The sequence below is a fragment of the Salmo salar genome, chromosome 12, assembly GCF_965601325.2.
Source record: "Salmo salar chromosome 12, fSalSal1, whole genome shotgun sequence".
Lineage (NCBI taxonomy): Eukaryota > Metazoa > Chordata > Actinopteri > Salmoniformes > Salmonidae > Salmo > Salmo salar.
Window position 1 is genome coordinate 55,093,281 of NC_138302.1, and position 22,691 is coordinate 55,115,971.

The 22,691-nt window shown below is 41.6% G+C and overlaps 1 long non-coding RNA gene and 1 pseudogene across 1 annotated transcript; one reads left to right on the top strand and one right to left on the bottom strand.

The window, feature by feature from the left end:
* Nucleotides 1–3,880: 3,880 nt before the first annotated feature.
* Nucleotides 3,881–7,743, top strand: LOC145859583 (uncharacterized; annotated as a pseudogene).
* A 9,475-nt stretch (nucleotides 7,744–17,218) lies between these two features.
* Nucleotides 17,219–19,994, bottom strand: LOC145859515 (uncharacterized). The gene is made up of 4 exons (XR_014379718.1): nucleotides 19,951–19,994; nucleotides 19,774–19,840; nucleotides 19,435–19,475; nucleotides 17,219–19,290 (listed from the first exon to the last, which is right to left on the bottom strand). It is a non-coding gene; the product is annotated as an uncharacterized LOC145859515 (long non-coding RNA).
* Between the last annotated feature and the right edge of the window lie 2,697 nt (nucleotides 19,995–22,691).

Genomic DNA, 22,691 nt, shown 5'->3' on the forward strand with positions numbered 1-22,691 from the left:
TGCTGACGATTTGCCAGGCCCTTGTGGGCAGTTCGTGTGACATCATGGTTTCCTTTTGCTGTTCATGAGCGTACTCGTTGCACGTGGTACAGTTGCTGACAAAGTCTTTAATTTCTGCTTGCATGTTTGGCCAGTATAATGTTTCACGAGCCTGGCGGTAGCATGCGTCACCTCCAACGTGACTGGAGTGTATGCGGGTAAGCATCTCTGGACGTAGTGATTTGGGAATAATGACCTTCTGACCTCTGAACAAGACGCCATTTTGCACGCTGATCTCATCTCGAAAGGTCCAGTATTCTCTCACTGTGAAAGGTGTCTCCTCTTTCAGGTATGGCCAACCTGCGAGAGCCATGGACTTCAGTGATTGTAGGTGTTCGTCCTTGTCAGTGTGTTGCCTGATCTGGGCTAGGCGGTGATCTGTGACGTTTAAGTAGTCTGCCTGATTGATCTGTTGAACATCTTGTTGTTCCTGCTGTAGCGAACAGATGGCCTGCCGCTGATAGGCAGTGCCTCTGCCTGTACATTGTGCCGTTGCCCTGCTCAGTGTGTCGCTGATGTACATCTCTGGTCCTGGCTTGTAAATGACCTTCAGGCTGTAGTTTTGCAGAGTCAGGAGCATGCTTTGAAGCCTCTTGGGCGCGTTGAGGAGAGGTTTACTGAATATGGCAATGAGTGGTTTGTGGTCAGTTTCAGCGGTGACCAGCTCTCGACCATACAAGTAGTGATGGAATCGCTGGCAAGAGAAGACGATGCTGAGGCACTCTTTCTCAATTTGTGCATAGTTCTGTTCGGTGGGGGTGAGCGCTCTCGAGGCAAACGCAACGGGTTGGCCTTCCTGCATAAGGCAGCATCCAAGTCCCCTTTGACTGGAGTCACTCTGGATTGTGACAGGCTTCGTGACGTCGTAGTAGCGCAACACTGGCATGGATGAAGCCAGAGATTTCATCTCCTGCACCGCTGCCTCGTGCTTGGGTAGCCAGTGCCATGGTGTGTCTTTGTCCAGCAACCGGCGCAGAGGCTCACAGACTGCTGATAGGTGTGGCATGAACTTTGCAAGATAGTTTGCAAAACCGATGAGACGCTGTACTCCTTTTGCATCAGATGGGTTTGGCATGTCGAGGATCGCTCGGACCTTGTCTGGGTCCGGCTTCAGGCCTTTTGCCGAAAGAATGTGGCCATGGAAGTGGACGTCTTTCACCTTGAACTGTAGCTTCTTCAGGCCAAGACGAAGCTTAACTGTTCGACAGCGCTCCATCAGTGCCAGGAGCTTCACATCGTGGTCGCGTTCTGCTTCATCGTCTGTGTCACCACAGCCTACGATCAGGACATCATCAGCGATGGGTTCAATGCCCTTGAGCCCAGCCAGTAACTCGTGCTGCTTGCGTTGGTATACCTCAGGTGCCACTGAGACACCAAACGGGAGCTTGAGCCAGCGTTTCCGACCCCAGGGGGTCCAGAAGGTAGTCATGAAGCTGCTTTCTTCGTCCAGCTTGCATTGAAGGAATGCATCTCGGGCATCCACCAAGGTGAAAATCCTGGCCTTGGGAAGCTTGTAGAGGACATCCTCTAGTGTCGGCATGATGTAGTGGGATCGTTTCAATGCTTGGTTCAGATGCTTTGGGTCGATGCAGACCCTCAGCTTCTCTGGTTTTTTCACTATGACCATATTGCTGATCCAGTCAGTTGGTTCGGTCACAGATGTCATGTGGCCATCGGCCTCATACTTGTCCAGCTGGGCCTTCACAGCCACTTTCATTGCAATGGGCACATTGCGAGGAGCACACTGGACTGGAGTGATGCTCTCATCCACTTCAAAGTGTACCTCACCAGGCACTGATTCAACGGGCATGTTGAATACATCGTCATATCTGTTGAGTAGTTGTTCTTTGGACAGGGGTCCATGCTGGACATGATCCACAATGTGCAGGTCATTTGGTACAGTGAACTGCATCAGTCCCAGGCGTTCGCATGTAGAGCCTGAGAGGAGAGGATGTTGACTGGTTTTCACAATCTCAAACTCCAGCTTGTGTTTGCGTCCCCGAATAACACATTCGGTCTCAAAGGTGCCCATAGAGCTCATTAGCTCTCCTGAGTACAGCTTTAGTCTAGTATCGCTGGGCAATAGATGCGTGTCAGGTGCCAGATTGATTTTGTCTTTGTAGCTCATTACGTTGCATGTAGCACCGGAATCCAGTTGACATTGTTGTTGCTTGTTGTGTAATCGTAGTGTCACAAACCATTTCTTCCCTCTTGAGTGTACAGCCCCAATGGATTCATGCATGTAAATGTTACTTTCACTGTTCAGCCCTGAACATTGAGTGACATCATCAACACAGTGAATCTTGCCCTCACTCACCCTTCTTTTGCTTTTGAGACACACTTTTGCAAAGTGATTATTAGTTCCACAAGCTCTGCATGGTTTTCCATAGGCAGGGCAGTGCTCTTTGCCACGTGTGTGCGTATTCCCACAGTATATACATGCTACTGGGCTCTCTGTGTTCACCGTTCGTGGTGAATTACTCTGCCTTGATTGGTTTTGCCTGAATGTCTGCCTAGCAACAGCGTGAACAGTGTCAACGTCGGAGCGTGGGGTTTCGATTTCCATTGCTCTCATTCTCATGTCAGTGACTTCAGCAGTGCGGCACATTTCGATGGCAGTTACTAATGTTAAGCCTCTCTCTCTCAGTAGACGCCGGCGTGTATCCTCATTTGCAATTCCCAGTACTATTTTGTCACGAATCAATTCATCTTTCAATCCCCCGTATTCACAAGTGGCGGATTTTTCTCTCAAACGGGTTACAAAGTTGTGTACTGACTCACCCTCTTCCTGTTTGCAGCTTCCGAAAACGAACCGCTCGTAAATTACGTTTCTGGCGGGTTTGAAGTAATTCTCCAATGCATCCAATATAGCCTTTGCATCACACTGTTGTCGCGCTGTGAGGGTGAGATTGTGCCGGTAGATATGCCTGCATTCGCTGCCCATTAAACTCCTCAGAGTTGCCGCTTGTACCTCGTTGGGTTTCTCATGTAGACCGGTCGCCAGCGCATAGTCCTCGAATTCATCCCTGAAATTGTCCCAATTAGTATTCCAGTCCCCTGTGAGAACCATGGGATTAGGTGGCGGAATGTTCGCTGCCATAGCGATGGAATAGGAGACTTCTTTGCCTTCAGTCATCGAGGTAGGTAGTGATGCTAGCTAACCAGCTAACAACTAGTTGATCAGTGTTGTGAGTAGGAATCGGCGTGTGTTCGCATATGGAACGTAACCGCGCCTATACTGTACTTAGCTACAAAAATAACAAACGTATGGTTTTCGAGCCACTTCTGATACCATGTTTCAGTATGATATATTGGATAAAGTAATAAAGACAGACACCAATGTCTAGTTCAATAGCCTTGTTCATGCATTGTACAAATCCCTACACGCGGAGTCCGGGGAACAGTCCGGCTAGTCGATTACCTATCAACTAGACTCCGTAACAATTATTGCCGACAATTCGATTTTTAAAACCAAACTAACTTGTCTGTATGAGAAAAATATTTATCTTCTACTTTCATATTTAATTTATGTTTGGTGAGTCATGTTTAATAATATGCCAGAGCAGTGAAGCTAAACTGATAAACGCAGTAAAGGAAAGGATGGAAGGAAGGAAGGAACGGAGGAGAGAAGAAGAAGCGAGTTCACACTACTCGGACTGATCAGTTTACCTTGAATGCTCTAACTGGTACCTAAATGTCAGTGCCTGTTCATGTAAACCTTGTGCGTTGCGGCGGTATTGCTTGAAGTGCATAACATTGAACGTGTGTAGGCTGAGAATGCAGTTGCTGTTTTTATACTAACATTTTTATATAGCCTAATTTTGAGATTAACCGTTTGATCATGCCTCCTAAAAAAAAGCAGCAGCCGCCGAAGAAGTAACTTCATCTTCTGACGTGCCCATAAATATGAAAAAGTGTCGGGAAAAGATAAATCAGGTTTGTAAAACCATGTGCGGTTTAAGCCAATTTGAGTAGCCTAATTTTATGGCTATTTGGTTAGATTACGGTTGATACATTTGTCAATTTCATTGTTAGAATCCAGCAAAGCACCTGCTGTGGCACGGAAACACCCTCTTCATCCACGTACGATGGTGATGGTTAATGAAGCGCTGAAGGATTTGGACTCTCGAAAGCGGGTCTAATCGCAGGCCATTCACGGCTACATAACAGAGAAATATCCATCTTTGGACCTGGTGAGATTGAAGTATTCCAAGAATCCAAGATGGCGTAGCAGTCGGACGTGTGTTTGTCTTTCCCATGTAAACAATTGGTCTCATCGTTTTTTTGAATATATTTTAATCTCACTTTCCACCCACGATCTAAATATACTTTCCTGCAACCCGCCCCACCCAATGTGGTACGAATCTGCTATTTCTATACGTTATAACTGGAACCTTCATCAGAAGCTAACCAGCTAACTAGCTAGTAGTCACTGTTAGCCACGGCTAACCGTCTTCACCTTTAGCTCGGTCACCAGCCAGTTATAGCTCGGTCAATACCTGCCAGTCTGCACAGCGCAATATCGGACTGCTTTTCTCCACCACATCACCGGATTCCTGCCGCAAGCTCTGGGCCATTACACCGGATCATCGCAGCTAGCTTGCTGCAATCGTGTGGCTACCGCTGGCTAATGCACCAGTTAGCCTTGAGCTAGCTGCGATGCACCAGTTAGCCTAATGCACCAGTTAGCCTTGAGCTAGCTGCCCTCGAGCCAGGCCCATCTACCAGCTAGCCGAAGAGGTATACACACTAATTCGTGGGCTACAATACCTCTTTTGCCAATTTGCCTGGACCCTTTATTGCCGACAGGGAGCCCCGCCGATCCATCACGACTGGTCTGCCGACGTAATCGTCCGATGTGGTTTCAACAGGCTTTCCGTTGCGTTGTCACCGAAGACCCATCTGCTAGCCCCGGCACGCTAGCTTTCTGAATGCCATGCCTCCCACTTGCCTAGCATAGTAGCGACTACCGAACGGCTCCCGGACTCACATATTGCTGCTCCTTGGATCCTATGATCACTCGGCTACACATGCCTCTCTCTAATGTCAATATGCCTTGTCTTCTGCTGTGTCGGTTAGTTATTGTTTTATGTCACTGTAGAGCCCCTAGTCCAGCTCAACATGCCTTAGAAAGCTCTTTTGTCACACACCCCACACATAGGGTGACCTCATCTGACTTAGCTGGTGTCTCCAGAGATGCAAGCTCTCCCATCGTTACACATTCCTAGGTTTACCCCCACTGTCCCCACATCCTACAATACCCTTGTCTGTACATTATGCCCTGAATCTATTCTGAAGCCCGAGCCGTGTCTGAATTCTGGCTTAGGAAGGCCACCAAAAATTCTGAAATTTCCATCCCCAACTACAAGATTTTCCGTCGAGATTGAACTGCCAAAGGGGGCGGAGTTGCAATCTACTGCAGAGATCTGTCATACTATCCAGGTCTGCGCCCAAACAGTTCGAACTTCTTCTTTTAAAAATCCACCTTTCCAAAAATAAGTATCTCACTGTTGCCTAACTATTGATCCTCAGTGGCTAAATATGTTCTCTGGTGTATTTTGAACATTGACAACAGGCTCCCTTGGTTGGATATAAAAAAAGTTATTTGTTTTTTGCCTCTTGGGCCCAGCCCCTGACTCACATAATTGACCAGTCACATTTAGTTATTATGCAGTTTATTATGCAGTTACCCAATCAAGGCAGGGCCCCCCATTTACCCACATGGGGACCATACCTCTCCTCCTTCTATCTGGTGATTAGCATAGTGGCAGCAGGAAGCTGTCTACACTCATTGATAGCGGGCTCCAGAATCCTCCTGTGGTTTGCGGTTGCAGTAAAAATATATACTACATATCTAATATGTACTGTATAATGTATGTATATATTTGTGACTTTTTTCAGCCTTCTGGGCCCAGGGGCTTCAGCCCCGGGAAGCCCCTTTGTTAAGCCGGCCCTGGACGTACCCCAACAACAGAATGGTGTGGGCATATACCTGTTATAAAAAATATTAAATCAAGTATACTGCTGATTGGCCAGCTCAGCCAATGACCCAACATGATATAATGTTTAATGAGGAAATGGCAAGCATTATCGAAACTGTCTGTTTTTGTTACAAGTTCAGATGTTTTTTTTTTTGTGTTGTTTTATTTCAAATTATGCTTTGACTACAAATACTAGTATAGGATTAGTGATGGGGAAACAAAGCTTCCTGGAGCGTTGAGATTTTCCAGCTAATTGTCTGAAATAGGTCAAATTCTCAAGGCTTTGATCAAGTGCACACTAGTGGCACCTACTGGTCTAAATAATATAGAGCAGCCAAATTATTATAGATTATGTCCCAAACCCCATAGTTTGTGCAGTGTAGCCTTTTTGTCTTCTACCAATCAGGTGGTTGTTCGACGAAACGAAGCTTTGGACGTCAATGATCATGTGCTTCTGATAAAGTGATACGAGCATCAGCACACTGCGATTTCAACGCATGCCTCAGAGCTCAGGCATCAAACGTAACATCACTATACAGGATGAGTCCACAACATTATTTGGGTACGAATAAACAGAATATAAACTTTTTTTTAAAGTGAGATCTCCACTGGACAGTTACTTCAATAGGCTACTTGTGGCAACTAGGCTTTGTTAACCCAAGTAATTAAATCAAGAAAAATGTGTTCCAAGGTGAATGGACTTTATTTTCCGAATGTGATAGTAGCTTTCCTGCCAAATGAGCCAAACTTCATGGTACCAGTTCTGAATATGAAGTGGTGTGTTTATTAGATTAGTCAACATTATATGACAAACATATTGAACATGGGTTTGCTGTTTAATATAATGTAGCTCAATATGTGTTCACCCTCCCTTGCCAGCTTGCAGTCAGGGGTAGGGTGAAGGAGCCCAAGCCAAAGGCCACTGAGAACACTGATCCCAATGTGGAGAAGGCTGCCAAGGTTGGAGCCAAGAAGACTAAGAACAAGGAAGCCGGTAAACTGAATCCACTGAATTGATTGTGCTCATCAATCTGCACAATTGTATGGGATCATTGTTATTGAGCTACTCCCATTGCAATGGAGGACATTTAACATTGCTCATTCAATGACTTGTATGGGTATCTCACTTCTCCTCATGGTGTCCATGATTGCATGCATACACACACATCACTAACTCTTGTCTCTAGAAGCTGAGAAGAAAAAGGCTACAGCCAAAAAGCAGAAGGAGAAACCTTCAGAGGCAAGTGTGGTTTCAGTAATGTTCTGACTATTGGCATTGTTCAAGTGGTTTTGGTGTATAGGGACTCTTTTTACACTTTTGTCATGGGTACTGTTCCCTATTTGGGCTTTATCATGGTAAAATTGAATCTCAAATTTTAAATGGGGGATTATATTGCAAACCTGTCATTTTCATCTTTCAGGATGCAAACCTCAGGAAATCCGCAAAAGCATCTGCTTCCAAGGTGCCCCCTGCTAAGAAGCCCAAGTTGAAGAGGACAGTGGGGAAGAGGGGACAGCTGAGGATCAACCCAAAGCACAGAAGACTACCAAGGGTGAAGGGGCAGCCAAGAAGGGTGTAAAGGCCAAAGCTTTCCAGAAGCCTGCAGAGGGTGATGAAGGGGACACTGCTGCTCCTGAAGCTAAAACCCCAGGGAAACGAGGCAATGGGGGCAGCAGAAGAGTGACTGCACTCCTTTTATCCACTTTATATGTTTTTAAATAAAGCCGTTTTTGTACTACTTGTTTGTGGCATTTAAGTGTAGACCTAACTGCTGTAAAATGTAATCTCCACTTTTCCTGTAGATGTAGATAAGTGTTGATGGTGGCTAGGGGTTTGTAAAGATGTTTAATGATTCACTGATGCAAGATATATATATATATATAAATCTGTTAAGTTCTTATTTCATGCACCTGCTTAATCAGTACCCTCTTCTGCCAGATTAATTACATCACCAGTACATTGACTTCCCGGTTCCTGGAAAATGTTGATGGTTAAGTTGTTTTCTATACAGTCAGGACTTTGTTGTTCATCCACCATAGGTTGATGACCATGGCACGATTCATTGGGATAATCTGGTACAGTGAGTGTGCAGATGGTTGAGATCCATCTGAGCTTGGAACACACTGGACATGACATCTTGGTACCAGTCTCCTGAGGGACGGCCTTGATACTGGTTTTTCACTGTTCTCTCCACCATGGAAATTTTGATGCTGCTGGTTTGTGGTAGCATTCTTTCTTTGCAGTTATAACTAACCATCTCAAAACAAACATTTCCCATAACTATGAAGCTATGGGAAATTATTCAAAACTTTTCTGTTATGGGTCAGTGCCCACAATGGTGCAATGCAACATGTTGTACCACTTCAGTTTGTCCACATGGGGGTGCAAGAACTAATTGGGTCTTCAGTTTGATATTCAAAGGTACCCAAACCAGAGCATTGCTGTCCGCTGGTGCTCCTGGTTCTTTATTCCCTGGAAGTTTAACCTCTCTAGGGTAGGGGGCAGTATTTTCACGTCCGGATAAAAAAAGTACCTGATTTAATCTGGTTACTACTCCTACCCAGTAACTAGAATATGCATATACTTATTACATATGGATAGAAAACACCCTAAATTTTCTAAAACTGTTTGAATGGTGTCTGTGAGTATAACAGAACTCATTTGGCAGGCAAAAATCTGAGAAGGTTTCATGCAGGAAGTGGCCTGTCTGACAAGGTGTTGTTGTTCTTGCTTCTGTTTATTGAAGAGTCAGGATCTTAGCTGTAACGTGACATTTCCCACGGCTCCAATAGGCTCTCAGAGCCCGGGAAAAACCTGAACGATGACGAGGCAGCCTCAGGCTGAAACACATTATCGCCTTTTCCAAGTGGCCCATCAGAGGACAATGGAATTAGGCGCGTGCCCGATTCGACCCATTGATATATTTTCCTTCAGCTGTTTATCTAATTGCAGATTCCCGGTCGGAATATTATCGCTTTTTTACGAGAAAAATGGCATAAAAATGGATTTTAAACAGCGGTTGACATGCTTTGAAGTACGGTAATGAAATATTTAGAAATCTTTTGTCACGAAATGCGCCGTGCGTGCGACCGTTATTTACCATTGGGATAGTGTCTGGGACGCACGAACAAAACGTCGCTGTTGGAACATAACTATGGATTATTTTGGACCAAACCTACATTTGTTATTGAAGTAGAAGTCCTGGGAGTGCATTCTGACGAAGAACAGGAAAGGTAAGACCATTTTTCTTATAGTAAATCTGATATTGGTGAGTGCTAAACCTGCTGGGTGTCTAAATAGCTAGCCCTGTGATGCCGGGCTATGTACTTAGAATATTGCAAAATGTGCTTTCACCGAAAAGCTATTTTAAAATCGGACATATCGAGTGCATAGAGGAGTAATGTATCTATAATTCTTAAAATAATTGTTATGCTTTTTGTGAAGGTTTATCGTGAGTAATTTAGTAAATTCACCGGAGGTTTGCGGGGGGTATGCTAGTTCTGAACGTCACATGCTAATGTAAAAAGCTGTTTTTTTTATATAAATATGAACTTGATTGAACAAAACATGCATGTATTGTATTACATAATGTCCTAGGGTTGTCATCTGATGAAGATCATCAAAGGTTAGTGCTGCATTTAGCTGTCTTCTAGGTTTTTGTGACATTATATGCTAGCTTGAAAAATGGGTGTCTGATTATTTCTGGCTTGGTACTCTGCTGACATAATCTAATGTTTTGCTTTCGTTTTGAAAGCGGACAGTGTGGTTAGATTAACGAGAGTGTTGTCTTTAAATAGCTGTAAAATAGTCATATGTTTGAGAAATTGAAGTAATAGGATTTTTAAGGTATTTGAAAATCGCGCCACAGGCTTCAACTGGCTGTTACGTAGGTGGGACGAATTCGTCCCGCCTAGCCCATAGAGGTTAAACCTTAACCTCTTACATCTAGACGTTCCGCTAGCGGAACACCTGCTCCAATATCCAATGATGGGCGTGGCGCGAAATACAAACTCCTCTAAAATCCGAAAACGACAATTTTTCAAACATATGACTATTTTACAACATTTTAAAGACAAGACTCTCGTTAATCTAACCACACTGTCTGATTTCAAAAAGGCTTTACAGCGAAAGCAAAACATTAGATTATGTCAGCAGAGTACCAAGCCAGAAATAATCAGACACCCATTTTTCAAGCTAGCATATAATGTCACAAAAAACAAAACCACAGCTAAATGCAGCACTAACCTTTGATGATCTTCATCAGATGACAACCCTAGGACATTATGTTATACAATGCATGCATGTTTTGTTCAATCAAGTTCATATTTTTATCAAAAACCAGCTTTTTACATTAGCATGTGACGTTCAGAACTAGCATACCCCCCGCAAACATCCGGTGAATTTACTAAATTACTCACGATAAACGTTCACAAAAAACATTACAATTATTTTAAGAATTATAGATACAGAACTCCTCTATGCACTCGATATGTCCGATTTTAAAATAGCTTTTCGGTGAAAGCACATTTTGCAATATTCTCAGTAGATAGCCCGGCATCACAGGGCTAGCTATTTAGACACCCAGCAAGTTTAGCACTCAGAAAAGTCACATTTACTATAAGAAAAATGTTATTACCTTTGCTGTATTCGTCAGAATGCACTCCCAGGACTTCTACTTCAATAACAAATGTTGGTTTGGTTCAAAATAATCCATAGTTATATCCAAACAGCGGCGTTTTGTTTGTGCGTTCAAGACACTATCCGAAAGGGTAAATAAGGGTGACGAGCATGGCGCAATTCGTGACAAAAAAAATCTAAATATTCCATTACCGTACTTCGAAGCATGTCAACCGCTGTTTAAAATCCATTTTTATGCCATTTTTCTCGTAAAAAAGCGATAATATTCCGACCGGGAATCTGCATTTAGGTAAACAGAGGAAAGAAAATAAAGCATTCGGTCGACTCGGGCACGCTCCTAAGCCCACAGTACTCTGAGCGGCCACTTGCCAAACGCGATAATGTGTTTCAGCCAGAGCCTGCCTCGATATCCTTCAGCTTTTTCCCGGGCTCTGAGAGCCTATGGGAGCCGTAGGAAGTGTCACGTTATTGCAAATATCCTAAATCTTCAATAAAAAGAGCCCAGATGAAACACAACTTGTCAGACAGGCCACTTCCTGCATGGAATCTTCTCAGGTTTTGGCCTGCCAAATGAGTTCTGTTATACTCACAGACACCATTCAAACCGTTTTAGAAACTTTGGAGTGTTTTCTATCCAAAGCTAATAATTATATGCATATTCTAGTTTCTGGGCAGGAGTAATAATCAGATTAAATTGGTTACGTTTTTTATCCGGCTGTGAAAATACTGCCCCTAGCAATAACAGGTTAACATGCATGAAACCAAGGCTTTTTCGATTACAGAAGTCAACAAATGAGAGTGCCTGGGGACACGCAGGGCCTGAGTTAGCCTCCACATCACCCGAGGAACAGAGGAGGAGTAGGATGAGGGTACGGCTAAAGGCTAGCAAAACTGTTCGTCTAGTTGGGGACAGAGAAAAAAAGAAAAAAAAGGAGCAGATTTCTGGGCATGGTAGAATAGATTCAGGGCATAATGTGCAGACAGGGGTATGGTGGGGTGCCGGTACAGTGGAGGTAAGCCCAGGCACTGAGTGATAATAAGAGAGGTTGCATCTCTGGACATGCTGGTTATACTGGGTGAGGTCACCGCATGTGTGGGAGGTGGGACAAAGGAGGTATCTAACCTCTCTAGGGTAGGTGGGACGAAATCGTGGGCTACCTACTCAACAGCCAGTGTAATCCCGTGGCGCGATATTCAAATACCTTAGAAATGCTATTACTTCAATTTCTCAAACATATGACTATTTTACACCATTTTAAAGACAAGACTCTCGTTAATCTAACCACACTGTCCGATTTCAAAAAGGCTTTACAACGAAAGCAAAACATTAGATTATGTCAGCAGAGTACCCAGCCAGAAATAATCAGACACCCATTTTTCAAGCTAGCATATAATGTCACATAAACCCAAACCACAGCTAAATGCAGCACTAACCTTTGATGATCTTCATCAGATGACAATCCTAGGACATTATGTTATACAATACATGCATGTTTTGTTCAATCAAGTTCATATTTATATCAAAAACCAGCTTTTTACATTAGCATGTGACGTTCAGAACTAGCATACCCACCGCAAACTTCCGGTGAATTTACTAAATTACTCACGATAAACGTTCACAAAAAACATAACAATTATTTTAAGAATTATAGATACAGAACTCCTTTATGCAATCGCTATGTCCGATTTTAAAATAGCTTTTCGGTGAAAGCACATTTTGCAATATTCTCAGTAGATAGCCCAGCCATCACGGTTAGCCATTTAGACACCCACCAAGTTTAGCCCTGACCAAAGTCAGATTTACTATTACAAAAGTTTGATTACCTTTGTTGTCTTCGTCAGAATGCACTCCCAGGACTGCTACTTCAATAACAAATGTTGGTTTGGTCCAAAATAATCCATCGTTATATCCAAATAGCGGCGTTTTGTTCGTGCGTTCCAGACACTATCCGAAATGGTAAATCAGGGTTACGAGCATGGCGCAATTCGTGACAAAAAAATTCTAAATATTCCATTACCGTACTTCGAAGCATGTCAACCGCTGTTTAAAATCCATTTTTATGCAATTTTTTCGTAAAAAAGCGATAATATTCCGACCGGGAATCTCCGTTTAGGTAAACAGAGGAAAGAAAACAAAGCATTCGGTCGACGCGGGCACGCGCCTAAGCTCACAGTACTGTAACCAGCCACTACCCAAACGCGCTACTTTTTTTCAGCCAGAGCCTGCAAAGCCACGATTCAGCTTTTTGCCGCCTTCTGAGAGACCATGTGAGCCGTAGGAAGTGTCACGTAACAGCAGAGATCATTTGTTTTGGATAGAGATGGCAAAGAATGCCAAGAAATGGTCGGACAGGGTACTTCCTGTACAGAATCTTCTCAGGTTTTGACCTGCCATTTGAGTTCTGTTATACTCACAGACACCATTCAAACAGTTTTAGAAACTTTGGAGTGTTTCCTATCCAAATCTTATATGCATATTCTAGTTACTGGTCAGGAGTAGTAACCAGATTAAATCGGGTACGTTTTTTATCCAGTGTCAATACTGCCCCCTAGCCCTAACAGGTTAACACTTTTTTGGTTACTACATGATTCCATATGTGTTATTTCATAGTTTTGATGTCTTCACTATTATTCTACAATGTAGAAAACGGTAAAAAATAAAATAAAATAAAAAAATAATTAAATGAGTAGGTGTTCTAAAACTTTTGACCGGTAGTGTACACAAATCATTAACTTTGCAATCTCATGGTCATTTTTTATAATTAGTATTACCCTATGTCATTCTTCTACCATGTTCCAATGCATCATTTATCATTTATTTAAGATAGGTAATCATTGAATATAATTCAAACAATTGCAGTGCTGCTGTTCACATTTATTCTTATAACAAGACATGGGCTAGTTGTAAAACACAGTATATAATGTGACTGACGCAGAACCTACATCTCCATGTAAATGCAACTGGTATCTTAGTGGAAGACACACGAAGAATGCAGTTTGAACTCCGCTTCACTGTCAGTAATTACACTCCTCTTTTATTAATAACATACATGAGAAGAATAGTAAACTAACAAATGAAAATGGCAGACACTGCTCTTTGCTTTGGTATTACCCTGCCATTTGCAACATATCATACCAAGGAAGAAGGCAGTAACTGCTGTTTAAGGGTCAAAGGTCATGTCAGAGGTCAGGGTCAACGTGAATAAAATATTAACTAATAGTAAGGCAACAGATCACCACATCTCAAATGATCTCCTCAGAATTCATTTGGCTGGACAATTAAAAAACTTGGAAGCCATTTTTCTCAGTTCCACGCTGTGAGTAGTTACTGCCTTTTTGCTTGGTAGGGCAGAATATTAATTTCTAAACATAATATATACATATATCATAACCATTGCATAATCAATTCCTCACCTTTTCTGGCCATGAAGAGTTCACATTCACGAAGTAACCATACGACAAATTACCATGCACATCTCATTTCATTGGGCCTATTAGATCTATTACAGGATATTACATCATTTGTTTTTGCTCTATGCATCCGAAAGGGAGCATGGTTGATAACACAGGTCTACAGTAGAATTTGTCAATTGAACAGACAGTTGATCTTTTGCATTGAAGTGTGTAGACTGCCACTGCAAGTAGGCCTACTTTAGTTTTCATATTTTTTTTAGAGTAGGCAATATTTCAGAATTCGAAGGCAGTCCAGCATATTCAGGCAAAAAGCAAACATTATTGAATGCAAACGATCTGTTTACAGGTCCAAAACAGCAAAGGTCACTGCAAAAGAAAACATTTTGCCACCTCCAAAGACTCAGCTGGTTTAAGGAAGAAATTCAATCATTGTCCAAGACCAAGTCAAGACCGAATGAAAATGGATTCGAGACCGAGACACTCAATATGTGGTATCGAGACCGAACTCAAGACTGAGAAAAGGAAATTAAAACATGGTGTGGTATTATTCATGAGAACAAACGTTCAAACATTTGTATCGATTAGCATCAGTCAAAGTGCACGAGTAACATCATGTTAGTAACTACCCACTGGGTAAAAACTGGTTGAATCAACTTTGTTTCCACATCATTTCAACAAAAAATGCAATGTGATTCCGTTGAATCAATGTGGAAAACTGATTGGAAAACTGATCTCTTTTCACCCGGCTTTTCATCTAAATCCAATCAAATTGGTGAAAGACCATGTGTTCTTAATGTTTTGTATACTCAACATCCACATGAAATATGATGAAATTGATCAAATTAGACCCTCAATACCAACGATATAGCTGTATACAGTGTATATATTGTAGTGCAAGAGTTGGATCAGAGGAATAACTCACAGCAAAGGAGGATGATCAAAACAGATGACGAGCCAGATCAGGGGTGAATAACGCAATGTTTCAGAGAAACAGACGATCACAAACTACATAATAAGTACCGTGTCTGTGACTGAGAGAATGCTTTTAATAGAGAGGAAGACGAGGAGCCTGCTCACAGGAAAACCACATAGAAAGTCCATCAACTGGTGTGATTAGAGGTAAATGTCTCCTGCTCCTAACATGAGCCCAAACCATTTGCTTATCTGTCAGAGGAAATAACTATATTTTATTCAGGCTTTCTTTTTAACTATACTGCACAATAAAAAGCAGGTTTCATGTACAACTGCAGTATATATTGCCAACATCCAAAAGCAAGAAATAAGAAACAGTCTTGCTGTGGCTCCATATGACTCTCCACATTGTGCATTAGAGGCAATATCTTTCCTATCTACTGTAGTTATTAGCTTAATAAGATAATAGAGGTGCAGATACATAAGCAGTAAACAACGATACTGAACATTTCCATGGAAATATAGCATGACAAGTGGGGTTTCATTACTCATGACATGCTTGTTGTAATGGTCAGAAGCATGAATACATTTCTCATATTGGTGTTTTTGGAGGGGGAATTTAGTTTCGTTTTTTTATATCTTGCAAAAAATGTCTGGTAAAGTAGATGCACAGTTTCAGTTAGATGTATCTGAGGTTTGGTTCAACAGTACTTCTGTCAATCTCCTCAGCACAACTAGTCTCTGAAATATGATAGGCTGAAGTTTCAGAAGGACAGGATGCGGTAAGAGTCTCGTCTAACTTTCCACCCTACTGTGGTGTGTGTGTGTGTGTGTGTGTGTGTGTGCGTGTGCATGTGTGCACTCGTGCACCTGTTTGCAGGTGTGGATACGTGACAGCATACATGTACTGGTTGGTATGTGATCTGTAGACTGTCTGTGACTGCTGCAGGAGAATGTAGGCATCTTTGCCTCCCTCACAGTAGAACCAACCACAATACAGATCATCTTTAAAATGTCCTTTGAATAATATTTTTAGTCCAGGACTAAGCATTATCTGTCTCTGGGAAAATCAGTGGAGAAGGGCCTTGGTCCTGGAGGTGACCAAGGACCCGATGGTCACTCTGACAGAGCACCAGAGTTCCTCTGTGGAGATGGGAGAAGCATACAGAATGACAACCATCTCTGCAGCACTCCACCAATCATGCTTTTATGGTAGAGTGGCCAGATGGAAGCCACACCTCAGTAAAAGGCACATGACAGCCCGCTTAGAGTTTGCCAAACGGCACCTTAAGGACTCTCAGACCATGTGAAACAATATTCTCTGGTCTGATGAAACCAAGATTGAAGTCTTTGGCCTGAATGCCAAGCATCACGTCTGGAGGAAACCTTGCACAATCCCTATGGTGAAGCATGGTGGTGGCAACATCATACTGTGGGGATGTTTCCAGCAGCAGGGACTGGGATACTAGTCAGAATCGAGGGAAAGATGAACAGAACAAAGTACAGAGAGATTCTTGATGAAAACCTGCTACAGAGCACTCAGGACCTCAGACTGGGGCGAAGGCTTACCTTCCAATAGGATAACGACCCTAAGCAAACAGCGAAGACAACGCAGGAGTGGCTTTGGGACAAGTCTCTGAATGTCCTTGAGTGGCCCTGCCAGAACCCGGACTTGAACCCGATCAAACATCTCTGGAGAGACCTGAAAATAGCTGTGCAGCAACGCTCCACATCCAACCTGACAGAGCTTGAGAGGGTCTGCAGAGAAGAATGGGAGAAACTCCACAAATACAGGTGTGCCAAGCTTGTAGCATCATTCCCAAGAAGACTTGAGGCTGTAATTGCAGCCAAAGGTGCTTCAGCAAAGTACTGAGTAATGGGTCTGAATGCTTATTTAAATATCATTTTCAGTGTTTATGTTTATAAACCTGTCTAAAAATCTGTTTTTGCTTTGTCATTATGGGGCATTGTGTGTAGCTTAATGGGGGCGGGGGACTATTTAATCCATTTTAGAGTAAGGCTTTGACGTAACAAAATGTGGAAAAAGTCAAGGTGTCTGAATACTTTCTGAATGCACTGTATATGGACTGAAAGAAACGTTTAAGGAAAATAGCACCTTGATCTTCACCAATGGCCAGAAAAAGGTGACATAGACAACAGTACATAGTTGTTGCATTATCTAGAATAATCAAGATCAAAATCAAATCATGTAAAATACTAACAAAGATGAGGGAATGGTAAAAGTCAATTTATTCTGCTTACTTTTTTGTTTTACAGAAGAGAGCATTTCAAACAGAGAAAAAAACATAGAATTTGAATTTGCCAGGTCTTATAGAAGAGGGATTTATTTTTTATTTTATTTTATTTCACATTTATTTAACCAGGTGGGCCAGTTGAGAACAAGTTCTCATTTACAACTGCGACCTGGCCAAGATAAAGCAAAGCAGTGCGACAAAAACAAAAACACAGAGTTACACATAAACAAACGTATAGTCAGTAACACAATAGAAAGATCTATGTACAGTGTGTATGGGAGGTGAGGGGGGAGCCACCCCTTTTCAACAAACAAAGCCATCCCCCATAGCATAATCGACCATCCTGACCGCTGGGCTCAAGTGTGCATCGAAACAGAATATAAGCTCATGTTAACTGGAAACAAATGTAATGAAGTTGTGTTCTCACACCATTTACATCTAAACCATTCCGCAGTCATTAGACTTCAAGGCTAGAATGTGTCCATAACACTGCACATTGATGGAGTGACTGAGGTGCTGAGTAAGTTGAAATTCAACTGGGAACTTGGGAAATAACAAGTTAACAAGTAAACATGGAGAAATTGGGAGATTTGAATAGCATTTAGGAAATCTATATTTTTCAGTTTTGATGATCTGATGTTGCCAACAATGTAAACATTTTTAAAACCGAAATGTTATATTTTGCAGCTTGTAACAAAGTATGTGGGCAATATCAATATCAATACTTTTGCTACAAGATCAGGTTTTTGGGGTTTGCTAACTTTTGCGCAAAATTGTTAAAATAACATTAGACATTTTCCCCAGATTTTTTGGGTGCATCTGGCTTATATTATAAGCAAATTTCAATGCAAGCTGAATTTCACCAAGAAAAATGTCTTAGCAATACCACTTTGGATCTTAATAACTTAATTTCAATTAATTTATCTTAATTTCCTATTTACCTGCTTTTTGCATTATGTGTGAATATGTTATATATTTATTGATTTTAAATTGTCTGTATCTATCGATTTTGATCACAAATATATTTTATTTAGTAAACTGTATCAAACCGTTATGGAGGGAGACATCACACAGATGACAGAATAGATATAAATACAGTATATATTTACTTGGGAATTTACTTAAAAATGTTTAAAGGGGAGTATGCCCCGGACCCCTCCAAAATCCCCAAATAAAAATACTAACACATTAACAGATATTATGGATAGGCATGTAACACAAGCCAGGTGTCCATGTGTGATACAGTAAATTACGGCAGTTCCAAGCATTTTGGGGGCCCTAAGCGAGACTTGCCCACCTCGCTGACAAAACATTTTAGTGGTCCCGCTCGAGAGAAACATTTGGAGCTTTAAAGATAATGTCTTGCAATTCTACTCATTTTGCCATGGGGCGGAGAAAACTTTGCACGTAATTAAGCACATTTCCTGCAATTCAACTCGTTGTGCCATTGTCGTTGAAATAATAAAATTCTGTTTTAAAGCAAATTTCCTGCAATTCTACACATTTTGGCATGACTTATGCCATGTTCATTTGATATCTGAGTGAGAGTGACTAACAAAATCATTGGGGGCCCCCTGGAGGTCAGGGCCCCTGGGCAGTAATTTGGACATTACTACAAGGCTTAGATAGCTGGTGAGACTAACTTGCCTAGCAATTTATAAAATCTTAGCTGACATGGGATAATTGAGTGACTGTCAGTGACTGACATAACAAGAGGAAAACTGCTGATGCAGAATCACATTTCTAAACTGCACGTTGTGTATTCTACTATCCTACGTTTTTTTGGAGGGGGGAGGGGCCTCTAGCGGCTGCTTACTGTATGTCGCTTATAAATAGAAACGGCACTGCAGTAGATGTATTAGATACTTATTTACAGTAACATGATGTGTGATAATTAAAGGACATCCTGAAAGAAAGAGTATTTCTGTGAGACATACAGAGAGCCAGTGGTGTAGTTTCAGTGTGTCTGCAGAAGACTGTACAACCCATCTGGCTGGGCTGAGGTTGCTGGTCTGTCGGGGATTGAGCTGTATACGTGGTACGTATCAGACTAGAGAAAAGAAACAGACAGTTTAACTTCAGTCCTTTAATTCTACAGTACTGTAAATGTAATGTCATTTAAAAGGATGTAACATCAATCTGAAACTGAGAGTCGTTCACAATCACCAAACACAGTGGGTGATTCTAAACTTACATTGTCGTTTTCAGATGACTTTCCATTTTCTTCAAAAGGACCTGTACAACACAGAAGGAGCCTGAGTGAGTGTTTGTGTGTGTGTGTGTGTGTGTGCACACGTGTCAGTGTGGGTGTGGTTCTGCGTGTCACTTTGCTGTGCTTAATGTCCCTTCACACTTCTACTCCTGACTCAAACCATCCTGTACAGCTCTATTCTCATGCTCTAACACATTATCTTATATACATACATGCTTACTGATATGACTAACTCAGACCAAAATCTAAGCCTAAACAACTTTGAGTCCTATAAAAAGCCCTACCAATATGAATCTATGGGATAGAGTTAAATAGACAAACCTGGTGGTACAGATGTGGATGGTACCGAAGTGATCAGGCTGTAGACCCCTGCATTCTCTGAATCAGCCTGGAGGAAAGAGAGAGAGACAGGTCCTTATTATCCCTCAGACTGTCTGTCTGTCTGTCTGAAAACAAGTATGTATCTATATCCAAGGCTATTATTTTTACTGTACTTACATCTTCATTTGTAGATACCTGCACAGGACCTGTATCTCACAGAGAGAGACAAAGTAAGAGGTTGTGTGTCTGTGTGTGTGGGGGGGGGGGGGGGGTCAGATGAAGTTAAAATAACAGGGCTTGATGTCACTTCACACTTCTCCTCCTGAACTCAAACCACCCTGGAGGCTTACAGCTCTGTTCTCACGCTTTCAAGATGCTCTGACTGAAAAATGTAGGTCAGTATGGTTGGCATTGAGTGATTAAGTGTTATTGTGCTGAGGGTCCCAAATTCACATCCCAGGTCAGGAAGACGGGTATAGAAGACATTCTGTTACAAACTCACCTGAGGGCAAAAACGTGGACGGTACATAAGTGATGAGAGAATAGATCCCAGCATCCCTTGAATCCAACATGCCTGCACTGCTCATAGGTCCCATCACCAAATCACCTACAACAGAAAATAAATAAAAATTAAATTAGAATTTGTGTTTGTACATGCATGTGTGTAGTTGTGTTAGTAGTGTGTGCAGTGTTTGATGTATTTTGTTTGGAACATACATTGGCTGTGATCATCCTGTCTGGCTGTAGGTCTGTACAACATAAAAGTATAAGAAGGTTGTGGTAAGAACATCTCATCATGGACAATACAGAACTAAAGGTTGATCCAATCTGCATCATATTCACAAGGGAATTCTTACCTCTGAGAATTGGTTTTCTCTGAAAAACAAATTAGGCTACATGAATGATATTGAATATAGCCTACAATACACAATATCACCAAAAGGAGTTGAAAGATTAACCCATGTCAAAGGCACTTACATTAATATGAGAAAGAAAATGTTTGCAAATGATTTGTTATGCAGAATCAGAAGTACTCACTGGTCCTCCTGCAGAGATAGACAGCTGTCAATCCCATCAGGAACATGCCCACTCCAGAAGCCATACCCACTGCTGCCTGCCATAATTGCACCGCTGTTTGGTGACATGATGACATCAGGAGAGGTCATTATCTCTTAATCCAAATGTAAATACTTCAATGGTAGACAGGTGTTAGAATACCACATTATTATTAGTCTTGGTAAACGTTTCCTTTTTCATATATGTGAGAAAAGACAGCTAGTCAGCTAAGCGTTTTACATTTGAGTCTGTGAAGGAAAATGTTGTTTGTGCTTTTCTAATAACCAATTCGACTGGGTTCATGTAAATGACTGATTGATCGTGACTGGGAGGAATCCTCACTATCAGTATAAGCAATTTGGCAGTACGCTAAGAACATTGTTTTGAAAACCGAAAGGCTGTGTATCAGTTTCAAAGTCTCAGCTTGAAGAGAAGAAGCCTCGTGAGGTATTGGTTGGTCACATGCATGAACCAAACGTTAATGATGAATTAATTATAAATAAAGAATAAGCTAAATCTTGCAAATATAGCTTGTCTATTTAAGCACTATATAAGAGAACTAATGGGACTTCTCCGGCGGAGCTCCCGACCGATGTTTACTATGGTACATTAAGTTTGTTGGAACCTCTCCAGCTTGTTGATAATAAAGAATGATTAATTTAATATTGACTTCAGGTGTCACTGATGGAAATTTCCACGACTAGTCATTTAGCAGAGGCTCTTATCCAGAGTGACTTACATTAGTGCATTCCTCTTAAGATAGCTTGGTGAGGCAACAACATATCACAATCACAACAAGTACATTTTCCCTCAACAAAGTAGTTATCAGCAAAGTCAGTTCTAGAAGGAAAAGACAAGTGTATTTTTGCTGTGGGATTACTAAATAAGGATACTTACCCAAAACTCTTTTTTGACTGTTTGAATTCACAACGCTTTCTGTGGAGCATTGACCTCATGTGCACATACAAGATAGAGACGGTTTGTTAACAGTTAACACACATCACAACTTAGTCAACACCAATAAACAAAAATTGTGTGGTCATACTCACTTTCAGTTGGACTCTTTGGGGTGTCAGTTGTCAAGGTAGGACTAACAGTCAAATCTGGTGCAAATCAAAGTCATTGGATCTGGTTATACAATAAGGTATCTTAATGGGATGATTTAATCAATCCAATATCAACCTCTTTTCTAGTAATTAGGCACATTTGTGATGAAAAAAAGAATAGAAATACCTGGGTAAGATAATATAAGTCAATTATTTTACTAACTAAAGATTACCAACACACCTGATGTAGGATTCACTGCTGTGCTGGGGGCCAAAGGAGAGGTCAAACCAGGTGAGAAGAGATGAGAAGAGAAATGTAAATTTGTTTCAAATAAAATAAAATAAAATGGTTTTGTCACATGCGCCGAATACAACAGGTGTTACAATACAACCTTACCATGAAACACTTACTTTCAACAATGCCGTTTTATTAAGTAAGTAAGTAAACAAATACAATTTTAAAAAGTAACACAATAAAATAACAATAACGAGGCTATATATAGGAGGTCATTCAGGTAATATGTATATGTAGGAAGATGAAAAGTGACTATACATAGGGAATAAACAGCGAGCAGCAGCAGAATAAAAAGGAGGTCAATGCAAATAGTCTGGTTAGTCATTTCATTAACTGTTTAGCAGTCTTATGGCTCGGGGGTAGAAGCTGTTAAGGAGCCTTTTGAACCTAAACTTGGCAATCCTGTACCACTTGCCATGCAGTAGCAGAGAGAACAGTTTATGACTTGGGTGGCTGGAGTCTGACAATTTTTAGGGCCTTCCTCTGACCCCACCTGGTATAGATGTCCTGGATGGCAGGAA